This window comes from Phodopus roborovskii, unplaced genomic scaffold, assembly GCF_943737965.1.
Source record: "Phodopus roborovskii unplaced genomic scaffold, PHOROB, whole genome shotgun sequence".
NCBI lineage: Eukaryota > Metazoa > Chordata > Mammalia > Rodentia > Cricetidae > Phodopus > Phodopus roborovskii.
Genome location: NW_026126408.1, coordinates 18,140,069 through 18,154,663, shown reverse-complemented (window position 1 = coordinate 18,154,663; position 14,595 = coordinate 18,140,069).

Genomic DNA, 14,595 nt, shown 5'->3' with positions numbered 1-14,595 from the left:
ATTCAAGGCCAAAATGACCTACATGAAATTGACGCCGTCTAAAAGAGAAACAGAGCTCACATAAATGTAATTTCAGCAATAGGGATCCCACACCTGTAATCCCAGCACTAGAGAGGAACATAATGCAGGAGGAGACAGGAGCTGAATGATTCTAAAGTTTGATGGAATACAGTATGATCTGGTGATGAAATCCGAGGACAGGATCGCCCCCTTGGTTGGAATGTTGTGTAGAGGTGAGAACTCTCTAGTGGCTTGGCTGATCTTCAGCTTTAACCTCAATATTTGTGCTACAACAGTCTGAGAACAATTTAGAAAGTCCTTCCCCTTAATATGCTGAACTGTTGGCTCAACAAAAGCTGTGGTTGACTTAGTAGTATTGTCTCATATTTGTGTCTCTTCATTTCCCAAAGTGAGTCTCAAGTCATCAAAAGGAAGGCACAGTGGCTTCCATTCAAGAAAGCTGAGTTGAAAAGAGGAAAAATGGATTCTTTGTGGAAATGAACAAAGTCATAGGAAATCTACACATAAAATTCCATTCATCTCAGTTTAACATAGGTTTTTTTTTTTTTTTTTTTTTTTTTAACAAGGCGATAGTTGTTCAGGCCCATGGCTCAGTGGTAGAGCATTTAGGCAACATGCTCCAAAATGACTATAAATAACTGAGTTCTTACCAAAAAAACAAACAAACAAACAAAAAAAGAATTACATACAGAGTTTTAGTTTTAATGCTCGTTGCATTAGTCAGGGGTCTCTAGACAAATAGAACTGTTATAATAAACATATATTCAGAAGGAAATGTATTAGTTTGGCTCATACAATATGTTCTGAGTAGTTCAATAGTAGTGGCCATCTTCACACTGGAGAGACTGAAAGCTGAGCCTGCATGCCTAAGGATTCCCAATATGTTACTGAAAGCTAAAAAATTCCAGAAGGGAAGATTGTTATTCAGTACATGTTGAAAGTGACATCTATGATGGATCAAAGCAGCAGCTGCAATAGCACGTGCAATTTTTTGTTTATTTGTTTTTGTTTTTATTCTTACTCTTTGGGGACCCAACACAAATTCCAAATAATCACACATGGGGACTTATTCTTTCTTATGAATGCCTGACCTTAGCTTGGCTTATTTGGGTCAGCTATTCTTAACTTAGGTTATCCTGTCTATCTTTTTCCTCTGGGATTTTACCTTTCTATATACCTTTCTTTACTTCTTACTCCATGGATGGCTGTGTAGGTGGGTGGGTGGCCCCTGATGTTCTCCTCTCCTCCTTCTTTTGCCCCTATTTTTCTCCTTCTATTTATTCTTTCTGCATGCCAGCCTCACCTATTTCTCTCTGCTGCCTAGCTATTAGCCATTCGCTCTTTATTAAACCAATCAAGTGTTTTAAACAAGCAAAGTAACACAGCTTCATAGAGTTAAACAAATGTAACATAAAAGAATGCAACACACCTTTGCATCATTAAACAAATGTTCCACAGCATAAACAAATTAACACATCTTCAACTAATAAGTCTCAACAAATGCATATGATCCAAGGGGTTTGTTTCCAGAGCCAAATCCAGTTGACAACCAAGATTAACCATCCCAGTCATATGTTATCAGATTACAAAAAAGACCCAACAAAAAAACAAAGAACAAAACAATTGATGTAAAAAAAAAGAAAAGAAAAAAATAGGTCAAGAGGCTGGAGGTACTGCTTGTGGCTCAATAGTAAAGTGGTTTCATAGCATGTATGAAGTCTATGAGATCCCTAACACTAGAGTGGGGGGGTATGTATGTTATCAACATAAGGTTTAGAGCCAGATAATCAAAAAATGTATATCCTGAATCTGAAATTTCTCCAGCTCTCTTCCAGATAGATGGACCCAACAATATCAAAGACCAGCCCACCAAAAGTCTCTTGAAAACTTCTTTCTCTTTCCCCTATGGCATTCAGGGCTGCAACAACCACGGGAATAGCTTTCTATCAGCACATCCTGACCTGTCTACAAACCCAAATAATGGCAGAGCCTCCACCATTTGAGTCTTCAGGATAAAACCTCCACTGCTGGCCCAGGCACACCTACCTACCAGGGATGACTGCACAGACAAGGAATACATTCTTATTATCTCATTGTCATTGTCCATGTTTGTTTGTTACAGCACTCTGGCAAACACAGACAAGAACACATAGAAAAAACCCAGGGTTGATACTTCCTAAGCTCTAAGACCTACATGCTATCTTTCAGGTGTTTTTAATTCTTTATCTAAAGTTTGATAACAGCTTGAAATAGGTTCTCTTTGACTTGTGGTGTTTCATGGGGAACAATAAAGAGTATAGGATCAGAGCATGACTAGAATTCTATTGATGACCCAAGGCAAAATAAAATTCAGCCTGCTCTTTTGCAGAAATATTAGATCTGCAGGGTTTTTGACAGTAAAATCTTGTTTTGTCAGCAGCTACTGAGAGAAGATATGACTCAGAGGACACATAAGATCCTACATGTTAGGTAACTAGCTATTATGCTTGGGAAACTTCTATTTTATTCTTTTGCAATGTAAGTCACTCTGACTTTTCATATTTTAAATAATCACAATGGCTCTCAGAAGGTAGACTCACAAAACCAATGTACACATCTATTGGTATCCTAGTTACATAAGGTAGATAACTGATATGGAAAACAGCGAAGGATATACATTAGATATGGTGAGGACTTAAAGATTACTGAGTGTGATTCCTTCTGCTACAGAATTCACAGAATCCCAGAAGTCTTCCAACTGAGTTCAGTGTTCAAGGCTTTGGAAAGCTAATTTTTCAGGCAGCTCTAGGCTTTTGATGCTGTAAAATGGTATCTTGTCTGTTGCTATGACATTGTTTTGTTTTTCCTTTATAAGCTGATACTATGATATGAAGATTGTACAACATTGGGCTAGCAAAAATAACACTTCTATGACCTAACAATAGTTGTTACATAGATGATGCTCAACAGATGCTGATTAGTTAGGGTTATGTCTTTCACTTATTACATACTGGCATGTGAATTTTTTTAATTTATTATTATACATGTCGATCACAGTTCCCTCTCCCTCCCTCCCTACCTTTTACCCTCTCTGCCCTCTCACATGCACCCTAATCACCCTCCCCTCCCATCCTCCCACCCCAATTCCATATGTAGGGGAATGCCATCCAGTTGGGGTCATGGAGATCTGACAGGTCATGTGAAGTAGGGACTAGGGCTTCTCTCCTGTCTCTAGGTTAAGGCAGTTATCCCTCCATGGAGGATGTGATCACAAGGTCCTTTTGTGCACCAGGGATACATCCTGGTTCCACTGTCTGATGTCCCTTATACTGCTCAGTCCTTCTGGCTGAGACCCATATTCAGGGGGGCCTGAGTCAATCCCATGCTGGATTCACAGCTATCAGTCTGGGGGCCCATTAGCTACGTGTTCAGGTCAGCTGTCTCTATTTGTTTCTGCAACCTGGTCTTCTCCTCTTCATCTGCATCTGGGCTCTAGTTCAACTCAGTGCTTAGGTATGGGTGTTTGCTTCTGTTTCCAACAGGTATTAGATGAGGGCTTCATGGATAAGTTAGTTGTTGATCTCATTATCGGGAAGGGCATTTATAGTAGCCTTTCCACAGATGCTCAGATTGTTAGTTGGCAGCAGTCTTGTAGTTCTCTAGACCTTTCTTTGGGTTCAATTTTCTCTTCAAACCAATATTGGCTCCCTCTTTTATGTTTTCTCTCTCTCTCTCTCTCTCTCTCTCTCTCTCTCTCTCTCTCTCTCCTGTCTTCTATTCCTACCCTGACTCAATCTTCCTAGTCCCAAGTGTTTTCCTCTCCTCCCCCCTCTCTTCTCCTACTTCTCTCTCCATTCACTGCCCCCCCCCACTTCTCCTGTGCTCTGGGGGACTTGTCCCTTCCTGTAAAGAGTACTGTTTTTCCACCTGCTGCCGCTGGTCTTGTCCCGCCGCCGCGCCAGCCCCAAATAATGCACAGAGACTCTGTATTTGATACAATGCTATTGGCCAGGTGCTAGTTTCTTATTGGCTAGCTCTGTCTTAATTATTAACCCATTTCTATGTATTTCCACGTGGTCTTACTGAGAGCGGAGGAAGGGCAGTTCTGTTCTCTCCAGGCTTTCCATCCTGACTCCTCCTTCCTACATTCTCTTTTCTCCTTGTCTCCTAGTCCCTCCTATCTTCCTTTCCTATTGGCCAACAGTGCTTTATTCATTAACCAGTATGAGAAACATATACAGAATGACATCTCCCATCACCTTCCCACTTCTGTGAGGGACTTTATATGAATCTCTTAGAATACACTTTGTATCCTAGTTCTTCTGGTTGTGTGAATTATAGGCAGAGAAAAGGATCACCAGCATGCAAATTTTTTTAATGACCTTATGGTCTAAATGCTTAGGGTTTCTATTTTTTTAAGAATTTGGAAAGAGAAGGTAAGAGATAAAAATGAAACATATTTTGTAATTTTAACACATTTCTTAAAGGCTTATTCTTAAAAGCTTTAATACATATGTATGTATTAAACCACCTTGGATCCCCAAACATCATCTTTTATAATATTACATAAAATAATCACTACATCTATTTTAAACCAAAGCCAAATAATTTTAAATATGACCATAAAAAAATAAATAAGCTTGGGACTTATTCTGACCATAAAATAATCATATAACTGAGCAGAATATATAAGTAACATTTTGGGAACACTAGACAATTGACAATGCAGAGTATGAGATGTAGACAAAAGCAAAAGGAAAAGGGTGAAGACAGCTGAATCTGCTTCTGTAGTCTATCCTTCTGGACTGGAGCATGGGAGAACAAGCAAAGACTTCATGTGTGGCAGAGCAAACAACACAAACACCTAACCAACCAGCAAGCTGTAGAGCATCATTTTTAAAATACTGAAAACCAAACACCATGGCCTACATTTTAAATTTCAAAATACAGAAGTAATTCAATTTTCAGAAAATAAACACAGGCAGAATGCTTGTCATTCATTACAAGACACATTATAGAACTGGTTTCAGATTGAGGTTGCATAACCCCAGCTCTGATGTGTGTCTATAGGAGAGGTCAGTATCTTACAAAATGGAGGTCAAGTGCATCAGAGACTTGCTATATTGTTCCTGAGCTGGAATGGTTTCCAAATACTTATATGATTAGGAAAAACAGTGAGACTTTAAAATGAGACAGAATTCAGGGTTTAGTAAAAGTAACATAAAATAAAATTACTGCATTTATTAAGTAAAGTTTTATTGGAAAACAATTTATTCAAAATTGGCCATGGTTCTTTCACTTTTCATAGGCAGAGTTGGTTGGCCCTTGCAACAGGTACACTACCATGTATAAGGCCTGACATACTTCCAGAGCTTTGAAGAAGCACCATGCAGAATGCAGAGCACCACTAGCAACAAATGTGTATTTGCAAACTTGCATGTCTTCAATTTTATTAAAATACTACTTAAAGCAAAATCAATAGCACTAGATTGTGTGTTCAACATATGTAGAAGTAAAATACATGTGAGAAATGATAGGAGGGGGATAATAGAAGCAAAATGGTATATGAATTTTAACTACCTCACACGGATATTCTGTGGTTAAGAGTGCTATCTCAAATAACATGGACAGTTTACAAAATGATCATTTAGGTACCATGGTTTGAGAGACTGAGGTGTCCCAAGAAAAGCGTTAGCAAATTCAGGCCCTGAAGAGAAACCTGCTTTTGCTTGCTAATAGACAACCAATTGGTGTATTGAAGGAGAAGGGGTGGTAATCACATCCTGTCTTTTTAAATAAATTTTATTTCTATTTGTTTTTATTTATTTATTTTACATCCTAACTGCAGTTTCCCCTCCTTCCTCTCCTTACGTTCCCTCCCCTCCCCTCCCCTCTGCATGCCCCAATCCAATCCTCCTCTGTGTCTGTTCAGAAAGGAACAACATCAAATTGCAGTAAGACTAAGAACCTACATTTACATTAAAGCTGGACAAGGCAATCCAGTATGAGGAATAGTTTCCCAAGAGCCAGAAAAAGCATTATGGACAGCCTCTGCTCTCATTGTTGGCAGTCCCACAAGTATACCAAGCTACACAACTGTCATATATATGTAGAGGGCCTATGTCAGTCCCATGCAGGCTCTCTGGTTGTCAGTTAAGACTCTGTGAGTTCCTATAAGCCGGTTAGTTGTTTCTGTGAGTTTTCTTGTGTTGTCCTTGGCCCCTTTAGCTCCTACAATCCTTCCTCTGTCTCTTCCTAATGTTTAGCTGTGAGTCTCTGCATCTGTTTGCATCAGTTACTGGATGAAGGTTCTCTGATGACAATTGAGGTTGTCACCAATCTGATAAGAGGAGATGGCAAGTTCAGCTACACATCCAGTATTTCTAGGAGTCTTAGCTGGGGTCATCCTTGTAGATTCATTAGAGTTTCTCTTGAATCAGGTTTCTATCTGACTCTGAATCACATCTCTTCTTTTTTTGTCATCATGACTTAATGGCCCTCAAACCCTGTAGTTACCAATATTATCACAAAACACCAACAACGGGAAAAAAAAAAAAACCCAATTGGATATTTATATTATAGAAATGTAGTAGGAGCCAGGAACAATCTAACTGGTTGAACATGCTTTCCTTTCCTCCTCCTCATTTTCTACTACTTCTCTCTCCATTCGCTGACCCCCCCCCCCACTTCATCTGTGCTCTGGGGGACTTGTACCTTCCTGGTTCTGTGAGGGATTTTATGTGAATCTCTTAGAAAACACCTTGTATCCTAGTTGCTCTGATGGTGTGAATTATAGGCTGGTGATCCTTTGATCTAGGTCTAAAATCCATATATGAGTGAGTATATCTGTGTTCCTCTTTTTGTGACTGGGTTACCTCATTCAGGATGGTTTCTTCAAGTGCCATCCACTTGCCTCCGAATTTCAAGATACCATTTTTTTTTTCTGCAGAGTAGTATTCCATTGTGTAGATGTGCCACATTTTCTTTTTTTTTTAATTTATTTATTTTTATTTAATTTTATATAACAAAGTCCAATTAAATGAAAACAAACATTTATACACAATATTTGGGAATTTGGGCGTCGTTCTTTCCAAACTACTTCCTGCTGGTAAGGGGCGCTGTCTTGGGGGATTCGAAGAAGATTCAGATATCCTAGCTGTAGTCTGTAGAGCTGTTTTGTCCAGCTGTTTGGAATGTAGGATCAGCTTGTACTCTGTTTCAGGCGGTCTGGTGTGATCAAACCACATTAGTCTGGAAGGAATCCACATCTTTTCATTTTCTGTGGAAACAAAAATAGAAATACTTTTCCCCACTAACTTGTTCTTCAACTTAAATTTTGGAGTCAAAACTTTTTTTTTTTTTTTTTAGTTTATTATTTTACATGTCGATCCCAGTTCCCTCTCCCTCTCTCCTTCCCTCCCTTTTGCCCTCTCTACCCTCTCCCATGCACTCTAAACACCCTCCCCTCCCAACCCCCAACCACAATACCATATGTAGGGGAATGCCATTCAGTTGGGGTCATGTAGATCTGACCGGTCCTGTGAAGTAGGGACTAGGGCTTCTCTCCTATCTCTACAATAAGGCAGTTATCCCTCCATGGGGGATATGTTTGCAAAGTCCTTTTGTGCACCAGGGATACATCCTGGCTCCACTGTCTGAGGTCTCTTAGACTGCTCAGACCTTCTGGCTGAGACCCATATTCAGGGGGGTCCGAGTCAGTCCCCTGTTGGCTTCCCAGCTATCAGTCTAGTGGCCCTTAGCTCCTCCTTGTTCAGGTAAGCTGTCTCTATGTACTTCTACCGCATGGTCTTGTCCTCTCCATCTGCTTCTGGGTTCTAGTTCGACTCAGTGTTTATGTATGGGTGTTTGCTCCTGTTTTCAACAGGCATTAGTTGAGGACTCCATGGAGAAGTTAGTTGTTGATCTCACTCTCCGGGAAGGGCATTTATGATAGCCTTTCCACGGAAGCTGAGATTGTTAGTTGGGAGCAGTCTTGTAGTTCCCTCGACCTTTCTTTGTGTTCAACTTTATCTTCAAACCAATATTGGCTCCCTCTTTTATGTTATCTCTCTCTGTCTCTCTCTCTGTCTCTGTCTCTCTCTCTCTTTCCTATTTTCCATTCCTAACCAGGCTCAATCCTCCTGGTCGCACATGCCTTCCTCTCCTCCCTCTCATTTTCTCCTACTTCTCTCTCCATTAGCTGTCCTCCCCCACTTTACCTGAGGTCTGGGGGACTTGTCCCTGCCCAGTTCTGTGAGGCACTTTATATGAATCTCTTAGAATACAACTTGTATCCTAGTTCCTCTGGTGATGTGAATTATAGGCTGGTGATCTTTTGATCTAGTTCTAAAATCCATATATGAGTGAGTACATACTGTGTTTCTCTTTTTGTGACTGGGTTACCTCATTCAGGATGGTTTATTCAAGTGCCATCCACTTGCCTGCGAATTTCAAGATACCATTATTTTTTTGTGCAGAGTAGTATTCCATTGTGTAGATGTGCCACATCTTCATTAACCATTCTTCAATTGAAGGGCATCTAGGTTGCTTCCAGGTTCTTGCTATTACAAATAGTGCTGCTATGAACATAGTTGAACAGATGTCTTTGTTGCATTGATGTGAATCCTTTGGGTATATGCCTAAGAGGGGGATTGCCGGGTCCTGTGGTAGACTAATTCCCATTTTCCTGAGGAACTGCCATACTGATCTCCAAAATGGCTATATGAGTTTGCACTCCCACCAGCAGTGGAGGAGTGTTCCACTTTCTCCACATCCTCTCCAACATAAGTCATCACTGGTGTTTCTAATTTTAGCCATTCTGGCAGGGGTAAGATGGTATCTCAAAGTTGTTTTGATTTGCATTTCCCTGATAGCTAAGGATGTGGAGCATTTTCTTAAGTGTCTTTCAGCCTTTTTGATTTCCTCCATTGAGAATTCTTTCTTCAGTTCTGTACCCCATTTTTTAATAGGGTTATTTGGTGTTTTGTTGACTAGTTTCTTGAGTTCTTTGTATATTTTGGAGATCAGCCCTTTGTCGGATATAGGATTAGTGAAAATCTTTTCCCAGTCAGTGGGCTGCCGTTTGGTCTTGTCAACTGTGTCCTTTGCCTTACAGAAGCTTCTAAGTTTGAAGAGGTCCCATTTATTAATTGTTTCTCTCAGTGTCTGTGCCCCTGGAGTTATGTTCAGGAAGCGGTCTCCTATACCAGTTTGTTCAAGGGTACCTCCTACTTTTTCTTCTAAGAGGTTCAATGTGGCTGGATTGATGTTGAGGTCTTTGATCCATTTGGACTTGAGTTTTGTGCATGGCAACAGACATGGGTCTATCTGCAGTCTTCTACACACCCTCATCCAATTGTGCCAGCACCATTTGTTGAAGATGCTGTCCTCGCCCCATTGTATAATTTTAGCTGTTTCATCAAAAATCAGGTGTTCATAGGTGTGTGGGTTAATATCAGGATTTTCAATTTGATTCCATTGGTCTACCTGTCTATTTTTGTGCCAATACCAGGCTGTTTTCAGAACTATAGCTCTGTAGTAGAGCTTAAAGTCAGGAATGGTGATGCCTCCTGAAGTTGTTTTATTGTATAGGGTTGTTTTTGGCTATCCTGGGTCTTTTGTTTTTCCATATAAAATTGATTATTATCCTTTCAAAGTCAGTGAAGAATTGTGGTGGGATTTTAATGGGGATTGCATTGAATCTGTAGATTACTTTTGGCAAGATTGCCATTTTTACTATGTTTATCCTACCTGTCCAAGAGCATGGGAGATCTTTCCATTTTCTGGTATCTTCTTTAATTTCTTTATTTAGAGCCACAAAGTTCTTATTACATAGGTCATTTACTTGTTTGGTAAGCATTACACCAAGATACTTTATGTTGCTTGTGGCTATTGTAAAGGGTGGTGTTTCTGTGATTTCTCTCTCTGTCTCTTTGTCATCTTAAAAAAGTAGGGCTACTGATTTTTTGAGTTTATCTTGTATCCGGCTAGTTTGCTGAAGGTGTTTATCATCTGTAGGAGTTCCCTGGTAGTTTATTGGTTCGCTTATGTAAACTATCATATCATCTGTGAATAGAAGACAGGAGAGAGAGAGAGAGAGAGAGAGAGAGAGAGCATAAAAGAGGGAGCCAATATTGGTTTGAAGATAAAATTGAACACAAAGAAAGGTCTAGAAAACTACAAGACTGCTGCCAACTAACAATTTGAGCTTCCGTGGAAAGGCTACCATAAATGCCCTTCCCGGAGAGTGAGATCAGCAACTAACTTATCCCTGGAACCCTTAACTAATACCTGTTGGAAACAGAAGCAAACACCCATACATAAACACTGAGTCGAAGTAGAACCCAGATGCAGATGGAGAGGAAAAGACCAGGTGGCAGAAACACATAGAGACAGCTTACCTGAACAAGGAGGAGCAAACGGGCCACCAGATTGATAGCTGTGAATCCAGCATGGGATTGACTCAGGCCCCCCTGAATATGGGTCTCAGACAGAAGGACTGAGCAGTATAAGGGACCTCAGACAATTGAGGCAGGATGTATCCCTGGTGCACAAAAGGACCTTGTGAATACATCTCCCATGGAGGAATAACTGCCTTAATCTAGAGATAGGAGAGAAGCCCTAGTCCCTACTTCACATGACCTGTCAGATCTCCATGACCCCAACTGGATGGCAATCCCCTACATATGGAATTGGGGGTGGGGGGTGGGAGGGGAGGGTGGTTAGAGTGCATGTGAGAGGGCAGAGAGGGTAAAAGTGAGTAAAGAAGGGAAAGAGGGAGGGAGGGATGGAGGAAGTAAGGGAAGGAGAGGGAATTGGGATCGACATGTAAAATAATAAATTAAATTAATATGTCTTAATAGTAAATGTTTGTGCTCCTACTACATTTCTTTTTTTAAGATATATTAATTAAAGCTAGATTTTTAACATGTTGAAATATATTAATTCCTTTGAATTATCAATTTTCTGTGGAATACAAGTTTTCAAAATATGACATGAAAATTGTCTGGATTTCCTCTGTGTCCTTTTCGTTTCTGATTTTGTTAATTTGCATGTTCTCTCTCTGCTCTTTCATTAGTTTGGATAAAGGTTTGTCTATCTTGTTGATTTTCTCAAAAAAAACAACTTTTCTTTGCATTGATTTTTTTGTATTGCTTTCCTAGTTTCTATTTTGTTGATTTCCTGGCATCTACTCCTATGAGGTGAGTTTGCTTCTCTCTGTTTTAAGGCTTTCAGTTGCTCTGTTAATTCTCTTATGTGACTAGCCTCTGTTTTCTTCATATAGGCACTTAGTGCAATGAACTTCACTGGTAGTACTGCTTTCAAGGTGTCCCATAAGTTCGGTTATGTTGTGTCCTCATTCTCGTTGAATATTAGAAAATCTTTTATTTCTTTTTTTATTACTTCTTTGACCCAGGTGTGGTGCAATTGCACATTGTTCAGTTTCCATGAGTTTGCAGGTTTTCTGCTATTTGTATTGTTGTTGAATTCCAATTTTAAAGCATTGTGGTTTGATAAGGTAAAGGGGACTATTCCTATTCTCTTGTATCTGTTGAGGTTTGTTTATTCTTTTTTATTTTTTGTAACCAAGTCCATTTAAATGAACACAAACATTTATAGACAATATTTGGGAATTTGGGCATCGTTCTTTCCAAACTACTTCCTGCTGGTAAGGGGCGCTGTCATGGGGGATTCTAAGGAGATGCAGAAATCTTGGCTGTAGTCTGCAAGGCTGCTTTGTCCAGCTGTTTTGAATGTAGGATTACCTGGTACTCTGCATTTATTTTTCTGTTGAGGTTTGTTATGACACCTAGTATGTGTTCAATTTTAGAGAAGGTACCATGTGGAGCAGAGAAGAAGGTATATTCTTTTGTGTTTGGATGTAAAGTTCTATAGATGTTTGTTAACCCCAGTTGAGACATAAGTTCTGTTAGTTCTTTTGTTTCTTTGTTGAGATTCTGATTTTTGGTCCTGTCTTCTGTTAAGAGTGATGTATGGAAGTCTCCCACTATAAGTGTGTGAGGTTTTATATGAGCTTTGAGTTTTAGTAGCATTTCTTTTATGAATGTGGGTGCCTTTGTATTAGGGGCATAGATGTTTAGAACTGAGATTTTGTGTTGATGGATTTCTCCTGTGATGAATACGAAATGACCGTCTTCATCTCTTTTGATTAATTTTGGTTTGAAGTCTAACTTGTTAGATATTAGGATAGCTACACCTGCTTGCTTCTTGGTTCCATTTGATTGCAAGATCTTTTCCTAACTCTTTACCATGAGGTAATGTCTATCTTTGAAGCTTGGATGTGTTTCTTGTATGCAGCAGAAGGATGGATTCTGTCTTCGTATCCATTCTGTTAGCTTGTGTCTTTTTATAGGTGAGTTAAGACCATTAATGTTGAGGGTGAGTAAGGACCATTGATTGTTGATGCTTGTTTGTTTTGGGTTTGTTGTTGGCAGTGGTATCATGAATATATTTGTCCTACTTTAACATTGGTTTCTGGTGTAGTTAGATTATCTTTTGCCTAGATTTTTGTGGGCATAGTTACCTTCCTTGGGTTGGAGTTTTCCTTCCAATACTTTCTGTAGGGCTGGATTTGTAGATATGTATTGGGAAAATCTGGTTTTGTCATTAAATATCTTGTTTTCTCCATCCATAGTGATTGAGAGTTTTGCTGGGTATAGTAGCCTGGGCTGGCATCCATATTCTCTTTATACTTGTAGAACATCTATCCAGGACCTTCTGGCCTTGAGGGTTTCCATGGAGAAATCACATGCAATTTTGATACATCTGCGTTTATATGTTACTTGTCCTTTTTCCTTCACTGCTCTTAATATTTTTTCTTTATTCTGTATGATAGGTGTTTTGATTATTATATGTTGAGGGGTCTTTTTCCTTTGGCCCAGCCTATTTGGGGTTCAGTATGCTTCTTGTACTTTCATGGGCATGTCTTTCAGATTTGGAAAGTTTTCCTCGATGATTTTGTTGAATATGTTTTCTGTACCTTTGAGCTGGGCTTCCTCACCTTCCTCTATGCCTATTATTCTTAAGTTTGTCCTTTTCATGGTGTCCCACATTTCCTGGATGTTTTGTGTTAAGGATTTGTTGGATTTATGATTTTCTTTGGTGTATGAATCTCTTTCTTCTAGTTTATCTTTTGCACCTGAGATTCTCTCTTCTGTCTCTTGAATTCTGTTGGTTATGCTTGCATCTGTACTTCCCGACTTTTTGCCCAGTTTTTCTATTTCCAGCATTCCTTCGGTTTGTGTTGCCTTTATTTTCTCTATTTCAGTTTTCAAGTCTTGAATTGTTTCCTTCACCTGCTTAATTGTTTTTTCTTGGCTTTCTGTACTTTCTTTACTTTCCTTAAGGAATTTGTTCATTTCTTCCACTTTTTTGTTTGTTTTTTCCTCCATTTCTTTAAGGGACTTTCTCACATCTTCTTTGAGGGCCTCTATCATTCTTATGATGGTAATTTTTAAGTCATTCCCTTCTGCTTCCTCTGCTTTGTTGTTGTGTTCTGTTCTAGTTTGTGTAGATTCCCTAGATTCTGGTTGTCTTTCTGTTGTTAGGTGTTTTCTTGTATTGCCATCTTCCCATAGCTTCTTCCAGTAGGTGTTAGTGGGGTCTCCCCCTCTCTCTATGGTACTTCCCCGGTGGGCTTATGTGGGTCAGAGGTTCAATATCTGTAGCTCTGGGTAGTCCAAGCTCTATAGGAGGTCTCTCGACAGACAGGGACCCAGGGATGGGGTCAGGGATGAGGATCCAGTAGAAGATGCCTGCAGAAACTCAAAGAGGTCCCACAGAGATAGGCGGGACTCTGGGAGGGGCCCGGGACTCCAACAGAGGACTGGAGGTGGGGTCAGAGACCAAACAGGTGGAAATTACAGGTTGTCCCGTGTGGTCCCGCGAGGATAGGCACGTCTCCTTTGTTCAGAGTTGCTCTGAGAAGTCCCTGATGTAGGGTGGACTGTTGGCTCCACCCTCTGTCCCAGTGCTCAACCAGAGCGGCAGCGGGACAGTGGCCAGGGTAGGGCACAGGGTGGGGGGGCAGGCTTGTGGTGGGGATGGGTAGGGGTATATCAGACATCCAAGGGTGCTCTTGATGGGGACAGGACATTGAAATATGTTAATTCCTATACCAAACTCCAATTTTTAAATGATATATACAAAGAAATATGATTTTAAAAAGGAAGACAATAATTGAAGAAGATTTGGGGCATCAAACTTTGGCCTCCATAGGTGTGTGTACATAGGTGCATACAGACCCACATGTACATGTGTATGTACATGGATATGCAGACACACCATACATACACACACACATGCCAAAAGAGGAACCAAAACTATAGATCAGAAGGCAATTCATGGGAAAAAAAAACATATGCTATGTGTTAATCATAAACTACAATGATGCTATTATCATTAGACAGGGTAGACATTAAACAAGAAATATTACCAAGGCTAAAGACAAAGGAATCATAATAATAAAAGAATTGTGAAGACTTAAAAATGTAAGTGCACTTAAAACAAAATCCTGAAATTAAGTAAAGCAAAAACTGATAGAAACTTTAAAAATCAATCAATAAATTAAATGAA